Here is an 18,818-nt window from a genome sequence, read left to right on the forward strand (position 1 = left end):
TACACTGAACTTTTAGAATTAACTTAGATCTCTTTTGTTGATGCACAATTTTATGCATCAGGGGCTATTCATCATGCAAGGTAGATGGCAAAATCTGTATACTGCTTGGAAACGTATATCTACTGTGATGAATTTCAAATTCACCAAAGGCATAGAGAACAATAGGTGACATTTGTATGTCTCTTATATGGAGAACGAGTGTAAAATGCACTCTCCAGGAACTGCAGAATTAAGAACGCTCCTTTATACAATGTAAATAACCAGTTTGACATATGTAGATGCCTAATATGAGTTTTACATCTACTATCATTCCAAAAAACATCAAAATGTGAGATAAAATGAAGTACTGCTGCCGGCCGATGTGGCCGAGCGGTTCTAGGCGCTTCAGTCTGAAACCGCGTGACCGCTACGGTCGCAGGTCTGAATCCTGCCTCGGGCATGGATGTGTGTGATATCCTTAGGTTACTTAGGTTTAAGTAGTTCTAAGTTCTAGGGGACTGATGACCTCAGATGTTGAGTCGCATTGTGCACAGAGCCATTTGAACCATTTTCTTAAAGTTCTGCTTCGTGCTCCTGTTGTTTGTCTTGCAAAATTTCTTACTTCGATCTACGAACCATGCTTGGTGTAAGACACAACAGACTGTCAAATTGTTTGCTATGTCTAAATCGTTCTGTGTTGTTTTCCAAGTACCAAAATGTTGCTTCCGTTTCTCAAACGTGGGGAAAATTATGTCAGCAACAAAAATAATGCAATTTTTAAATAAAACGTCACAATGTCATTTTCCAAATCTTTGTACTACACCTTGCAGATACACGTGGACCTCAGACTTAACATAAACACATCTAAATTGTCTGTATAACGTATTAAATACACGTGGATCTCTTATTGGTGCTATCGAAATAGATCATATATTAATAGACGTGTATATTTCGACCTTTGAACAACGCTCCTTGGGATAGCCAACCATGACAAAACTTTTCCATCAGGTGTGCAAGATATGTGAGGCAGGCGAAATATCCTCAGATCGCGAGAAGACTGTAGTAGTTGCAATTCCAGAGGAAGCATATGGCGACCGTTGCAAATATTATCCAACTATCGGTATAATAAGTCATTGTTGCAAAATATTAACACGACTTCTATGTAGAAGAATGGAAAAGCTGATGGAAGCGTATCTCGGTGAAGATCAGTTTGGATTCAGGAGAAATGTGGGCACACGCGAGGCAATACTTACACTACGACTCATCTTAGTCTACGTTTATGGCATTTGTAGACGTAGAGAAAGCTTTTGACAATGTTGACTGGAATATACTCCTCTAAATTCTGAAGGTATCAGGGGAAAATACAGGAAGTGGAAGGCTATTTACAGCTTGTACAGAAACCAGACGGCAGTTAACAAGAGTCGACAGGCATGAAAAGGAAGCAGTGATTGAGAGGGGAGTGAGACAGAATTCCAAAATGTGTGTGAAATGCTAAAGGACCAAAATGCTAAGGTCATCGGTCTATAGACTTACACACTACTTAAACTAAGTTATGCTAAGAACAACACACACACACACACAACCATGCCCGAGGGAGGACTCGAACATCCGGCGGGAGGGGCCGCGCAATTCGTGACATGGTGCTTCTAACCGCGCGGCCAATTCGCGGCGAGGCAGGGTTATGGCCTGTCCCCGACGCTATTTAATCTGTATACTGAACAAGCATTAAAAGAAAACTAAGGAAACATTTCGAGAAAGAATTAAAGTTGAGGGAGTATAATTAAAAATTTGAGGTTTGTCGATGGCTTTATAATTCTTCCAGAGACAGGAAAGGACTTGGAAGAGCAGTTAAACTGAATGGACAGTGTCTTGGAAGGTGGGTATAAGCCGAACATCAATAAAAGCAAAACAAGAATAATGAAATGTAGTCAACTTAAATTAATCGAGGGTGAGGGATTTATATTAGGAAACGAAACACTTCAAACAGTAGATGAGTTGCTATTTGTACAGAAAAATAACTGATGATAGCCGAAGAAGACAGGATATAAAAACTAGACTAGCAGTGGCAAGAAATCTGTTTCTGAGATGAGGAGGTACTGAACAGATTTGTGGAGAAAAGGAGTTTGTGGCACAATCTGACTAGAAGAAGGGATCGGCTGATAGGACACCTTTCGAAGCATCAAGGGATCCAGGTTGGTGTAGGAGGTACGTGTTAGGTAGGGATAAAAATTATAGAGGGTGACCAAGACATGAATGCAGTAAGCAGATTAAGAAGGCTGTAATTTGCAGCAGGTACTACGAAATAGGATACAGTAGAAAGGAGAGCTGCATCAAACCAGTCTACGGACTGAAGACCAGAACAACAACAACAACAACATCAACAACACGCATTACATTCTTCAGAATACATTAAAATTTGTTATATAACACAAGTGAATTGCTGCTGCTCTATGTTGCAGCTTAAAGTGCACCTATCGCTGAGAAGTAGCAAAGCAAACAACGTTATTCTGAAGTCCCAAACTCGTCACTAAAACTTATACCGACCTCACCTAAACATTATAGTGGCTTCGTGTTAGGGTATGATCTTCATTTTTCAGTTCAAAAATTTGTCAGCTTCCGCAGATAAGCTACTACCAGTGTGTGATACTAAGCTGTAGCTCAAGGAAGACACGTGACTACTGCGACAAAAATACGCGACAATACCAAAATGGCGGAAGCACCATCGGAGTTTTAAAATGTTCGTTGCTAAATCAAGTACCATATACCAATAATCAATACTAATTTTAACTGACATTGCTTGTTGGTGGTTTTTGCAAATGTTGTAAGCAAGCCAAGGTTTCAAATGGTGGAGCTTCTAACGCGAGCAGATACAGATCATCAACGACATAGAAACTCCTAGATTACATTGTTAGAAGCATAATCAGAATGTCTCTGTTTTTCACTAGATAACTGAAGGTTTAACTGTAATGTATGTGTGTCACAATGCTGCATATTCTAATGGTTTACGCGTAGGTAGTTATTTGATAATTCCTAAGGTATATCGGGGAGCTATTTGTTTCAAATGGCTCTAAGCACTATGGGACTTATCATCTGAGAGGTCATCAGTCCCCCGGACTTAGAACTACTTAAACGTAACTAGCCTAAGGACATCACACGCATCCATGCCCGAGGCAGGATTCGAACCTTAGACTGTAGCAGCAGTACGGTTCCAGACTGAAGCACCTAGAATCGCTCGGTCACAGCGGCCAGGGCGAGTGATTTGCTTGGTATTTAAGGTTGTATCGTTCACCCAGCAGTTGAGATTTTTTCAAGACCTCTTCATTACTTTAAAATCCGTTAACTGATTCATAGTGAAGTTATGTGAGACGTCATTATTGAATATTAATGTGATGAGCCACAGAATGATTTCCCTCTTTTCTGCTGTGCTACAACCAGCAAAACTGCCAGAAGACGATAAATAACAGCTATTTTTCCAGCGCCTAAGAAAATAAAGGAGATTCTGCCTCCGATTAAGGACACTATCCGGCTCAGAGTGCCTGGGATTTATAATATCCCTTGCGAGTGTGGAAGGAACAACATCAGTTAGTCCAACCCCACGGCTTCTGATGCCTGTGCAGAATATTAACGAGCATTATAAATCGTGAACTTGAGAAATCTGCAGTTGCTGGGCATAACTTTAAAAGTACTATTTTATGAAACGGAAGTTTTGTCCCACGCTCTACATACAGGGATTCTGTTATTAGAGAGTCGGCGGAAGTGAGAATTTTCAACAGCTCAAGTGGTACAGAAGATATGACGTTAGTGGCGGAGGGAAGAGAGTTCTCGATGCAGAGAAAAACAGACGAACACGCTGCAAGATTCTTTCCACTAGCTCAGACGTTTATACAATCTATGGCAGCATGACGTAATTATTGCCGACCAAGCCGATGTTATCCATGGACTATATTAGCAGCTACCAATACAACCAGATCCTCTTGAAGAAGACGATTATGGTATTCGACGAAAGCTGCAAACCGAATGGTTGGTTTGAACACCGAAATGCTTTACTATTTGTGACCCTCGTGGTCGTTATTGCTTCTGTCTTCCTCTGAAACTTGAAGTGACTTACCTATACAGTTATAGGGGAACCAACAGATTACCATTGTGGAATTCGGAAGTTTAGAAGGGAACTTAAGATAAAACGCCGCATCCAAGAGAAGGTCGTTACAGATAGACCACAAGCCTGAGGTTAAGGAATGAAGGATAAGGAAGGAATTCGACCGATCTCTTTCAAAGAAACCATCCCAGCTCTCGCCTTATGTGACTTGTGAGATCACCGAAAACCTAAATCTGTATGTCTCAATAGAGATTTCAACCGCTGTTTTCTCGAGAACTACAATAGTGTCCCGACGGGGTCATTCGGCATGGTCAGAGGCATTCGACGTTCTTCACCTACACGGACCATTGTCAGATTTGAAAGACGTGGTAAATGGCATAAAATATCCTAGTACCGACTTGAACCGCAGACCTTTGAATTTGTAGTGTGCCACCTAGCCACTGAGCCACAAGAAAATAAAGGAAGGGTCCAGTGGTTTTGCTTATGGTAAACAACGCTGACCCTTCCGTATTTTTCGCCTTCTTCTGTAGCGCTCATTGGAGGATTTGTTGGTAACATTTAAATTCGCAGCGGATACGCGCTACTCACTTATTTCCTATTTCCGCTTTATTTCCATATGTGTGTCTTACAGCGTAGCTCTTCCGTGGTCTGGTCTACGTAACTTTGTCGCGTTCTTCCTTTGGGCGCCTTATCACTGTCGTAGCTCTTTATGACAGTATTCAGGAGTTCATCATATCCCATCAGCTTTTTCTAACAACTGATTTCTTAAGGCTTCCTTTCTCACGCACTCTTTTAAAGACGCCTGTAGTTACATCAGACAGTTTTCTTCTGTGCATGCGTTTATAACTCCACAGCTGGAAAAAAATTATTTTCATCTCCTCCTAGTCTCCAGTGCCTAGATTTCACAGCTACAGCGTGCTACATTCCAAATGTAGGTTTTGCGAAGCCTTTTTCTCAGTTGAAGGGTGATGCTTCTTTAGGATAATATCGTCTTCTTCCTGTTGAAGGCAATTTTGGCGGCATCAGTCCCGCTTTTTGACTTCTGCTTTGCTCCGTGCCTAATTACTGACCTTGCTTCCTAAATAATTAGAATCAACGTGCTCAAGTAGCTCGTTATCAGCACCCGTTCGGACTTTAGCTTTCACTCCTTTACGATATGCCATCACCTTTCTTTCGTACTTATTTATTTTCATATTATACCATCTTACATTTTACATATATATTTCAGTAAAATGGCTTCAAGATCTACTGCACATTAAGAAAAGCTGTGTGATAGCATTTATTAACATATCTGTATTTAGTTCGTGTAATAGTGTACCTGTCTGTGAACCTTCTCTATCTCTCCTAGGTACAGGTCAAAGATAATGCTGATAATGCACAGCTCTGTCGGATATTTCTCTGTGTCTACATGTCTTGTTTTATGCTTCCATTAGCAACAACAGTCTCATTTTTGTAAACGTTGTGGCGCTGAAAATGGTGGAAGTGGTAAGTGGCTGGGAGTTGTGAGGCGTAAATAATGATCAAGTTCAAAATATTTATCACTAACACAGTCAAGCAAATCTGAGCGAATGAAAACAATTAAAAGATAATGAATTATTTCCTGCACTCAAACCCAACAAATACACATTAACCTAATATCTAACACAAACTACCAACTAGGCAAAATTGCAGACCCTTAAAAATAAACGTAACTTTTCAAGAACTGCTAAGCACAATGTAAATCAAAAAGCCTACAACTATTAACTATACGGACAGAATGACACCATAATGGAACAGGGTAGCTGGACACAAGCTCAAAATACAATTCACAAACAAAGTATAAATGACAAGTGACAGAAGAACACTTAAGGCTATCATGAAATCTGTCAGGTAAGGCAGCACTAGACAGACGACTTGACAAAAACAGTGTGCTGAAATACAGACAAGATAGACAGGTCCAGCAAAATTAAACATTACGTCACACGATTAAACGAATGATCACCCACCTTTATCTTCTGTTGCTAATTGAGAATGAAGACTTGTGGCCGATTCCGGCCACACCATCTGTTTCTCGGTCTTCCCCCAGTCCTTCCAATTGGATTGCATTCCATAGCTTATAAAGGGATTCTCTCTCTAAGACGACATACGTAATAGATACGCTTTCCAATCCTACCTTCGTTCGATTACTTTTTCTATTTAGTGGCTGCACCGCCGCGCCCCCCCCCCCCCCCCACCGCACCCCCTAACAAGTTCCTTTGTTCAGTCTATCACTAATGTAAAGAACTACATTTCTGTTATTTCAAGTTGTCTCTGGTCTTTTAATCTCATCTTGATGTCCAACATTCTTCTCCATGAAACACTGCTTGTGGTGCCATGACTTAACAGAATTTCTTTTTGGTTTCTCTTCTAGTTTTATGTCTAGTGTTCTTATCATACCACATATATGTCGATATGGGTTAATTTTTTTATTTATATCTTTCTCTTCCTTGAAAGTTATACCAGATCATAGACGCTGGAAATTGGGCACCTGTTATTATGTTGTTGATTATTTGCTTTGTTCTTATGGGATATTTTCCTAAAAAGTCCATCATTTTTGTTTCTGTTTTCGATAGTGTCAGATTATAAACTAAGCTTCTAATGTTTATCCCTGTACCTGTATCATAATTTGTCTCCATTGTCTTGTATGATTACCAAGATGTCGGCAAAAAGAATAGTACTGATTAATCTGCGTGGGTCATTTTGTATAACTTCACACATTCTGTCCTTCATCCATTTCCTCACATGGCAGACAGGAATTACCATATAAGCTGATCTGAAAGCTAGAAATTAAATTACAGATAAAAATACTGAACACGTAAATATCATTCCTTCACATCACTGGATAAATCACTACGTGAAATTATGTCACAACCTGGGTGCACAAACTCCAATGAAGAGAAACCAGAGGAAGGGGCAGATCTAATAGATTTGACAGAATTAAAATAGACATTCAAGAAAACAAAACGTATTAGAGCACTTGGGTTGGATGGAATACATGGTTGAACATTTCTAGAATTCTGAATGTTCCATCTATGTACAGGTGAAATACCAGGGAAACGGAGATGCTCTTAAGTTATTTGACTGTTTAAGAAATGAGAGAGAAGAAATACAACTAGTTATAAGGGAACTATTTTTATGAATGATTCTTGTAAAATCTATAGCAACATAATTAACGAAACATCTCTTCTTCAGATTTATTAGAACAACAAGCAAGTTTCTGTAAAGGAAGATCCTGTGCCAAAGATGTTTTGACATTGAAACAATTTATGCAAAAAAGAGGAGATTTCAATTTGGAGACGCACCTAGCATGTATCGACTTTGACAAAGGATTTGACGCCAAGGACAGAAAGAAGCTCTGGTCAGTAATGGAGAAGAGAAGTTTCACCAGACAACTGACAAAAATATGCCAAAGTCTATGGAAAAACAAAAAAATTACAATAGATGTTGGCAAAGAACAAACTGTAATGTCTCCCCAAGTGTTAGTGGATTTCGTGATTGTGTGTTTTCGCGCAATACCGCTGAGACGATTTTATCGCTAACAACAGACTCTGCGATTACAATGAAATTAATATGTTAGTAATTGGGTTATCTATGAAATTTAAGCGAACAAGGACTCGTCCCTTTTTGTTCTCTCTATTCTTTTTCAGCTACTGTCTGGTACGGTCATAAAATATATTGCTTGGTTTATGTTACGCAGAGATTTTGTTATTTGTGATCATTTTGCACAATTTGCAATATGTGTACCGTCTTGCAGACAAGAAATACGAAACAAAGCTTATAAATCATTTTATTGAAATACTGTACAACAAACCGAACTGACTGACTTTGTAACAAATATGCATCTGTTTCTTATGAAAAGCCAGATATATTAAAGGATGTATGTATTCAATACAAGTAAAGCCTCTCGAAAATATTTTGCCACCCCGCCTTTTATGTCTTGTGGGCATCAAATGAAATCCGTCGCAAGTAAAATGGGATATTATAGAACCATCAATGTCACCATATATTAGTAAAAATTTCCTAGAATGGCTGTACCTATGCAAATGTTATGAGAATTGGTAAATGTATTAGAAAGTAAGACGTTTCATGGTGTACATAGCAGTCTTAAGACTAATTTATTTTCTTCATGTGTATAAGTAGTTCTTAAGTAAACTTTTTGCTGAACAACAAACTTTCACATTAATAGTAGAAGTTCAGGAATAATCATTCAAGTAAAGTCATTTCATTAATATTATGAAGAGAAAAGTGAACAAGAAACTTGTTTTGACGTAACTGTAGTAACATTTTTCATGGATTCAATTGTTCCATTTCTCTTGATATGCAATTCTAAGTAGAGAAAGTAAGGCAGAAACCATACAGCAGATTTTAAGTTTTTTACAGATGCAATGAATAGTAATGTAAAATAATTTTTCTGTTTATGCCTAACATTTAGGTTGTAAACATAACCAGCAAGCTACTGTGGGTCGTCATTTTAAAGTGAAGTGACAAAACTGTTGAGATTTTTGTCTGATAGTAGTGTAATGGCAACATTGTGCCATAAGCAGATTTGTATTCCGCACTAGCTCTAGCGACGAGTTTCAACGGCACACACCAGTTTGTGAGGTAAAAACAATCAGTGATGTCCTTAGCTCCAGCAGTAATGACTGAACTCGCATTACACTCTGAAAAAACACTGTAAAGCTAGGTTTCTCTACCGTAAACAGCCACACAACGAAATTAATATCTCGAAAAATTGTAAGAGAAAAAAGAAAGTTATAGAACATAAACACTATGTAAATTATACAATTAATACCTGCAACAGAGTACATAAGTTGTGGGGTTTTTCTTTGAGAATGTTTGCAAGTAACATGAAACGTACTAGACAGAGGAAGTAGAAAGTTGTCAATGGCAAACAGAACTGTCAGTGGTGAAGAAGCGCACGTAAACTTGCATTTCGTTGGAGGACTCTTTACACAAGAGCAAAGAGAAATATGAGTTATCCAGAGACGTTATACGCGTGATAATACAGTTTCACCTGGTGAAATAGATACAAACACTTTGCACTAATGTCGAATATGGACAGCACTCTTAATGGCAAGTGAACTTGTATACTCACCCAGAAGACAGCACTGAAGTGATGTGATGATCCGCTGAAGTGAAACACAGTGTTGTTACTTTAAAGTAAAACTCAGATACGGAACCGTGCTGCTGCTACAGTCGCAGGTTCGAATCCTGCCTCGGGCATGGATGTATGTGATGTCCTTAGTTAGGTTTAAGTAGTTCTAAGTCTAGGGGACTGACGACCACAGACGTTAAGCCCCACAGTGCTCAGAGCCATTTCAACCATTTTGAAATTCAGATAATGAGAAGCGCGCATAAACTGTGAAGCAGACTGTAGCGCTGGAACTTTGTGAATGTGACGTCACGTGTGATTATGAAACGCTGGCGCGAAGCTGAACGCTTAAGAAACGAAAACTTTGATAAACACTTAGCAAACACTTGTAAGGTACGGTATTCTGAGGACACTAATGAATGTGCGGCAACCGAAACTATCACGAAAGTGTTTGTGCAATAACGGTGTCGATGTAAGCTGACGGTAAAGGGCGTAAACAAGAAGCACACATTAGACCTTTTGTATCACAACGCAAACATATATACTATGTAAGCCACAGCTATCACCGAACAAACTGATGTAAATTAGTGTTGCACGTGATTACAACTACGTACTTATCAATATTGTTTTAGGGAATGTGGATTAAAAGTTAAAATTGTGTTACTGACACCAATCTAAGAATGTTTCGTGTAATCCCTGTATCCTGAGCTGACTGGATCCCGTCGAGCACAACCGGTCCAGAACTTCACAATCTTGTTGCTACATCACAGATCATCGTGGCTCACACGTTTGCAGATTTTGTTAATATCGTGAGCACGCCGCCGTGACCGCCCAGCACAACAGCAACGGAAAATGCTGCAACACGACCGACTTCGCCTACAATGCGTCGTCGCCCTTACAACCATCGAGCAAGAATGAATAATGTTCAGCTGAGTGATTATTGTAAACTGTTCCCAAAACCAAACGTATTCCTGTAACAAAAGCCAATACGACGATTCGTAAGTATTTCCTATGAACATTTCAAAACTCAAACTCAAATCACGAGAACAATTTACTGTCAACAATGCAAATTCTATACCTTGTGTTTCCTTCCCTAACGATGTGATTGATGTACTAAATGATCTGATTGTGTCAATGTGTAATGTTTGTAAGTTTTATGAGAAAACTTCATTCGAAAAAAGAAAGGAACTGGATGTCTATGCCTTTCCTGCCGTTTCTCCCGGTTCCGGCGGGATAGCACCCAAATCTGAAGGCAAATTACATTCCTGGCAATGCTGAAACGGCTCCAGTTCAAACAAATAACGTGACATCACTAAATGTGACACTAATGAACTGAGAATTACGTAATATTAGTGTGTATTTTATGTACTGTAAAGTGATGAAGTGCTACGAAAACGACATACGCTGAATTGATGCAAAAAAGACAATCTAGAGACGAAAAGTTAATGAAGCATGTAATTTTTTAAACTTTTTACAAGCACTTGACAAACTTTTAAAAGTGTAGGGGGCTGTGTAATTTTTCCCCAGGTGTTAGCGGATTTCGTGACTGTGTGTTCTCGCGCAGTAGCGCTGAGACGATATTATCGCTGGCGATAGACAATGCGATTACAAGGAAATTTATATCTTTGTAATTGAATTATATATGTAATTTAAGCGAGCAAGGAGTCACAACTTCTTGTTCTCTCTCTTCCTTTTCACCCAACGTCTGGTACTGTCAAAAAATATTGCTTGGCCTATGTTACGTAGCGATTTTGTTATTTGTACTCATTTTGCATGATAATAACTACTTAATTTCATTTTGTTTGTTATTACGACTAATCACACCTTTTTTCCTCATAATTTTTTCGTGGATTTGATAGTTAATTGTGGCTTCCTTTGTATGGGAATGTCTGGCAGTGGATCATCGCGTATTAACGGCACCAATCAGTGTAATAAGTTTGGTTTGCTTTCAGAACAGAACCTGCATTTAACTTCCCACAAAACTACGCTCGATAACATTTTGCCTTAAATCACTTCCCAAAATTATTCTCGCCAACAGAAAATTCCGGTAGAGGAGCCTAGCTAAAAATTTGGTGGTAATATCTGGCAAATTGCATTCAAATTTCAATATTTAAAAATATTTTTACATAATTTTTCAAGTACGTAATTTTCTTTCTTTAATTGAAGACTTATTTAGCCAAACATAATTTTAATTTGATCCAGACTTGCAATTGAGTTCCAACATTTTAAAAGCCAGGATAATACAAAATTAAATACAAATTTCCAAATCCAATAATAATAAATAATAATGATAAAAATCCACCATTAAAATACAAAAACACCAAGATAGGAATAGATACTGGCAAAGAGCTGATAATAGAAATACAGATAAATTTGGGATTAAGGCAAGGTTGTAGTATGTCACCAACACAGTTCAACATCATCAGTTTCTACACTTAACACCTCCCCCCTGCCACCACTTAAGGCACTAATTCACGTAAGTCTTCAACATCTGAAACATATTTCAGCTGAACATATTTGGTCTTGTAGTGGCCCTGCAGTTAAGCCAACAGTCAGCAGAAAAAAACCAAATGTCACACTGCTAGCAGGTGAAGCAACACCAGAATGCAACCAATGGCACAACTGATGTGGCCAAGCAGCACCGGCACTACACTCTTCTTGTGCACCTTTATTGAAGAGCATATCACGGATAGTATCCACTTGCTCATTGTCGGCTATCAGCACGAGTACAACACTCCTCCTGCGCGCCTTTGTTGAAGAGCAAATCACGGATAGTATCCACTTGCTCATTGTCAGCACAGCGTCACCTGCAGCCACGATACCTGTCACCGTCTACCTTACAGCACAGGAACCGGTTTCTGCGCGTTGATAAATTCCGTTCGCTGCTTCGTCTGACCCGGGTTTCAGCAGGCTTCCCCACTGCTGCCCATGCGAACTTACAGCTCTATCTGTACTGCTCATACACGTCTGTACTGTTGTTCTTAGGTAGCTCCCCGTAGACTCTACATCTGCCTCTTCTTCAGCTTTCGGTGTCCATCATAAAAGCGGTTGCCATGTCTGCATTACATATAGGGCCACTATCACCAGCTGCCAGTAACCAAATGGAACTCGTTTCCCGAGGCAACTGCTGGAACTCAACGCGACTCTGCTGCTTACTGATCAACTGCCAGATCGCCAAACAACACTAGCCAGTCAGTGATCCTCGCATAGGAGCCGCTCCCTTGTCCCATCAGTTTGCTGCTGCGACGCATCTCCCCAGCCGTCCTCTCATCGGCCAGACTGTTCCGCCGCTCGACGGAAACGCTAGGCGCATATTGGGGCGAAGGGAACATAGGGCAGTGCGGGGCAGCACAGTCTTCAGTCTTCGCCGCACACTCTACGGGACACAGTGTACTGTGCAAGCGGCACGAAGCTGACTGGCTGCATACAGACCACGCGCTCTCGCGTTCGCGGGTTTGGTACGACAATGGAAACTGTGTGGCGGAGTATTTCCTTCGTATCGATGCCCTGCCTTGCCCTCCGTCGGCTACGTCCCAGCGTGCGCCTGGCCAAACAGCCACTCCGGAACGTAAATAAGACTGTATGGCGCGCCCTCCGTGGACCAGCGTCGCACTCGAAGTCTTCTTCTGCAGCTGCTGCTAATGGCCCCTGCTGCTCCGCTGTCACACCCTGGACAGCTTATCGCTGTCACTCGGGGACTCTCATCGCACCGCGGTTGCACTTCACTCGGCTAATTCACAGTTTAGTGTGCTCTCTGCCGCGGCAGGAACATTCCAACAGCGCTGGCAAGAAATGCCGAGCGGGGCACGGCTTCGAAAGTGCCGGGGACCACTAAATCGTGGCACAGTGCTACGTATTATTCTTTGACATAAACTATTCCTACTTATCAATATGTCAAAAATTTTGCCTCACTTTATATTAATAAAAGCTTTTTCACCAGTTCTAAAACAATTTTATAGATACGTGACATGTAATGAATGTAACAATACCCCTCTACAGCTAAAATGCAGTTTACACGCTTTGCATGTGGAACACGTGGGTTCGATTGTTAGTGAATGCACAAACTGAAACTGACACGCCCATCGCTGCAATGCCATCAGGTGAAAATATTTACATAATGGTGTGATCCACAAGAGATTAATCACTTATAATTATTAAAATAAAAAATGATTTTTCTAATGCAAGGTGATTATACACTGAAGCGTCAAAGAAACAGCTTAGGCATGCGTACTCAAATACAGAAATATGTAAATAGGCAGAATACGATGCTGCGGTCGGCAACGTCTACATAAGACAACAAGTGTCTGGCGTTGTTGTTAGATCATTGCTGCTACAATGGCATGTTATCAAGACTTAAGTGAGTTTGAACGTGGTGTTAAAGTCGGTGCACAAGCGATGGGACACAGCATCTTAGAAGTAACGATGAAGTGGGCATTTTGCCGTACGATAATTTCACGTCTATACTGTGAACATCAGGAATCTGGTAAAACATCGAATCTTCGACATCACTGCGGCCGGAAAAAGATACTGCAAGAACGGCACCAATGACGGTTGAAGAGCAACGTGACAGAAGTTCAACCTTTCAGCAAATTGCTGCAGATTTCAGTGCTGGGCCATCAACACCAGTGTGGGAACCGTTCAACGAAATATCATCGATATGGGCTTTCGGAGCCGATGGCTCACTCGTGTACCCTTGGTGACTACACGACACAAACCTTTACGCTTCGCCTGGGTTCGTCAGTTCCGACATTGGACTGTTGATGACTGGATATTTGTTGGCTGGTCGGACGAGTCTCGTTTCAAATTCGGGAGGGACGTGTACGGGTATGGAGACGACCGCATGAATCCATGGATCCTGCATGTCAGCAGGGGACTGATCAAGCTGGTGGAGGCTTTGTCATGGTGTGGGGCGTGTGCAGTAGAAGTGATATGAGACCCCTGGTACGTCTAGATACGACTGTGACAGGTGACACGTACTTCAGCATCCGACTGACTTGGGAGATTCCAGCAGGACAGTGCGAGACCTCATATGTTCATAATTGCTACAGAGTGACTCCACGAACGCTCTTCTAAGTTTGAACACTTCCGCTGGGCACCAAACTCCCAAGACATGAACATTACTGAGCATATCTGCGATGCCTTGCAACGTGCTGCTCAGAAGAAATCTCCAACTCTCCTAGCCTTACGGATTTACGGACAGCCCTGTAGGATTCATGGTATCAGTTACCTCCAGCGCTAATTCAGACATTAGTCGGCCTCATGCCACGTCGTGCTGCGACACTTCTACGTGTTCGCGGGGGCCCTACACGTATTAGGATGGTGTACCAGCTTCTTTGGCTCTTCAGTGTAATTAAAGTTTAATTATTTAACCACCGTAAAAAGGAACCACAGCTGAGAATGACGACAAATATGAACGGAATGTTATCGAAGAAGGGGGAAACGTTATGGGAAATAAATTATCCCACCAGATTGCGGTGTAAGTATCATAACGTAAAAAGGTTTGGCTAAATATGACAGACGAATCGCAGTACAACGACTGTGATGTGGGTTGCACATTAAATCTGCTTTGCTGTACAATATGGATGGCAGTACAAGTTTGGTATTCAGCAGTTGTGGGGCTGTTATTATGTAATCCCGTTGAAGACGGCGAGGTAGTACCAAATCGAAAGGCAATAATAGGTTTTTAACTATCCAGAGGGCAAAAAGCTGCATGAAAACCAACGAAGAATTCGGATCGTAATTGTCTTGGGGCTCAAAACCGCATAAAAAGCGGGAATGAAATGATTTTTTAGCTGTCGTGAAACTGGAGCAAGACACGTTTTATATGCTGCCCATCCTTTTCTTCAAAAAGTTGAAATCGCGAATCAGTGTGTTCCATAACAGTAGTCAGTGCGGAATGCGTTGCGCAATGCGTCCCTTCACTTCCGCTCCGTTTGTAATTGAAGCTCTGAACACAACATCTCTCAACTAACGCCATAGCCAGAAGTCACACTGATTAATACCAGGTGATCTGGAAGTCCAGGCTGAAGAGAAATAAAGGTTGATAATTTTAGGATTTCCGAAATGCCGCTGCAGCAGCCGCTTCATCGGCTGTGCAAAGTGCAGAGGAGCGCCGTTTCGCATAAAAATGAAAAATCATCCTACCTACACATCCAAGATGGTGGAGGGTTGGAATAACGATGATGCGCAAGAGACGCTCATAACATTTACCAGTTACGCTACAGGCAGCTAGACACGCAGAACCAATCTCCTCGAAAAATCACAGCCCTATGATAAAACGATGCCATCGACCCACACTACATAGACACCACTGAAGAATGAAATGGGACTCGCTGACGTGCGTGCGGAAGCCCATGATGTGAAATTCTGCGTTTTGTCATGTCCTTCAAATGGACCACGTCTGTGTACAGAATGTCACATGGCCATTCATTGTCCACTTCCATAAGAGCAAGAAATTTCAGTGCGAACGTTTTTCTTGGTGGCAGGTCAGAACGAAGCAAACCATTAATGTGGGTGATTTTTTAAAGAACGTCATATTCGCCGTTAACTGTAGAAATTATTTATTTCACAATTGCATTTTGGTCCTGTAGGTCATTTTACAGTGGTACTGCAGATTTTTCTTCAGCACATGTCACACTTAAAAATGCTGCGACATGTATACTGTCATCGTAGGATTCTGAAGTCTGACATGTGCTGAAGCAGAATCTTCTGCCGTACTTCTTGAAAATGGCCCAAAGGACTAAGCTGCAATAGTGAAATAATTAATTTGTGTAGTCAACGGCGAATATAACGACGTTTAAAAAATTCTGCCTGATAGTGAATCCCATTCATTAGAAGTTAATGGATGTTTTCTTATGGATAGTGAGACAGGATGTTTCGAAAGATTTTATGCACCTTCCTCGCAGGCGTGTCCAACGTTCGGGCATTTCCCCTGTGCACTGTATGTTTGCACTGCACCGCTCGACCCCTTCTGCAATGCTGTGGCCACATCTTCTGCAGACGTCGGTCCGACTGCTTTCCTCTCTCCACCACATCGCCCTTCAAAAGAACTTCTCTTTTCTAATATTATAATCATTTTCTCCAGACCCTTAGTAGATATCGGGCCAGTGCCTTTTTTCATACCCTTGAGTGTCTGGAACTTCTGCAGGGCTACTGCGGCACAATCACCTTTCTTGTAAAAGAGCATTGGGAGCAACGCTCGATCTTCAAAAAATGGCTCTGAGCACTATGGGACTTAACTTCTAAGGTCATCAGTCCCCTAGAACTTAGAACTACTTAAACCTAACTAACCTAAGGACATCACACACTTCCATGCCCGAGGCAGGATTCGAACCTGCAACCGTAGCGGTCGCGCGGTTCCAGACTGTAGCGCCTAGAACCGCTCAGCCACCCCGGCCGGCGCTCAATCTTCATGGAGACACTAACGTTGGGCGCCTCGGACGCAAACTCAGAAACAGCCGTTTGCCGCTCGTCTATTAGTGTACATATTCCGTTGCTTACAGACCATCTATTGGTCGAATTTTTGTTAAATTTGCTCTGTTCCAAGACGTTTCCACCTATGTCAATAATATGCTCTTAGAATTTGACGTTATTCTAGGAAGTGGTTCTCTTTCTTCAGCGTTTTGAAATTGGAACTTTAACCATGGAGACTCTATATAAGCTTGTGCAAGATGGATTACAGTTATTAGCGAAAAATGACACTAGTGAAAAGAATACCATGATAGAATGCTAAACGCTCCAGTAGCCAAAGCTTATAGCTGCTATTTGACTATTGAGTACGAAACATTGTCATGATTAGTGTAAATGAATATGAAATCCAAATTTTGCTTTTAATTCCCCGTCTCAGACTCCGCCTACAGCCCACCACAACATGTGCAGCTTCTGCGAAAGGGATGTCAGCAGGATGGAGCACAGGCACATTCTACTGCTGATGTAAGACATGTAAAGCAGGAATATGGTGCCATATTGGCTGTAAATTTGGCTTGAAGGTCATGTGACCTCAACCCTGTAGCCCCTTCTGTGAGGGGTCATCTCAAAAGTGGCATACAGTAGGGGAGAGCGTTGTATATTTGTAAACTTTTCAGACTGTTTCCTCTAGCCGGCCCTGTAACAGTAAGTTTACAAATTCTCGTATTCCTTTCTTAAATGATGGTGTTCTCTCTTTAATGTGCGGTAGCCTTTCTGAAATTACAAAAAATCACTGTAAAATTAAAACTTTTCAAAACTTACAAACATGTCCTAAAGAACAACAAGGTCATGTACCTAGCAAAAAATACTTGATGGGTTGTAAAAGTGTTGCAGTAGAGGAAATCGTGTCGACAATGTATTTAATAGACTATACGTTAAATCATTTCTCTGTCGCACACCAGGACCCAGTAAGCGAGATCAGATTAAGGAGGAGTATTACCAAAAGCCAGCTACAAGTTAAAAACGTTTTGAAGTAGAAGTATATGAAAGCAGCAAAGATTTCCATTTTGAAGATAGATGGAACCGTTAAGACATTAAAGAAACTCAGTTCATTTTCAAGAACCACACTTTCCAGAGAAACAGAATTTCTGTTTCAAGGTACAAGATGGCGCACGACCGAAGAAGAATGGTTTAACTGTCCACATCTCATACAGAGTGTAAAAAAATAGTGTGGCCAAACTTTCAACAAACATTCTTCACAAATAGAGGAATAAAATGTGCTAAGCGTACATGGAATCAGAAACGCTCTGATTCTATGTTAGAATTCACTTTCTACTTCCTATCACATTAATCGCAGGAAACAGAACTGACTTGAATCAAACTTAAGAAAGAGGGTGAAAACGCTGTAGCGAATAATTCAGACATTGTTGGAAGGACAAAGCGTTTCAGTTATTAGGGAGAAATCGTAAAGAGAGGCATCTAGATTCAGTTTTGTGTCTACCTTTCTTCCTTTCTGTGAACCGTCGAGAATCCTCACGAAATTGTGCAGTAACACCACCAACGAAGATTTTCTGTCAACGCTTACGCCTGTATTGGTGGTGACTGTTTTTTAGGGCTTCATGTTCATCCACCCAAGCTGAACGGAAAATGTTGCCATGCTTTCTCAGAGAATACTCTACCTATTGTGCTAGAACACTCTCAACAAAACATGCAGTTCATGCGCCATGAACCTCCTCCTCATTTCAGTATTAATGTTCGTAGGTTTTTAAATGACAAATTCCGTGAGAGATTGGAAGAAAGAGATGGAACAATTCCTTGACCTCCACTGACTTCGAGCCTAGATTCACTACACTTTTATTTGTGAAGCCAATTGAAATCTTACGTCCACAACCCTGGTACGAGATGTAGGGAGTCTTCGTGCCCGTCTTCTGCAAGGCTGTGAAGATATACGACTATTTTCAACATTTTATTTGGGAAAGTGTTTCATACTGTGCTAATACGGTCTTCTCCTGTGGGTATCCCATGTTTAATGTGTTGAAAAGATGTAGAAACTGACCTCTGACGTGGAAATAAAGTGTTTCCGTACCCAAAATTAGACAATAGACTGAGGTATCGACCAAAAAGAAACTATGGTCCTAGGTACATTTTCCACTTGGAATGTCAGTCTGCCCTACTCCTCTATGAACGGTTAAAGAAATGCTTCAGCGAATTGTACACTACTGTCAA

The sequence above is a fragment of the Schistocerca piceifrons genome, chromosome 4 (assembly GCF_021461385.2).
Source record: "Schistocerca piceifrons isolate TAMUIC-IGC-003096 chromosome 4, iqSchPice1.1, whole genome shotgun sequence".
Taxonomy (NCBI): Eukaryota; Metazoa; Arthropoda; class Insecta; order Orthoptera; family Acrididae; genus Schistocerca; species Schistocerca piceifrons.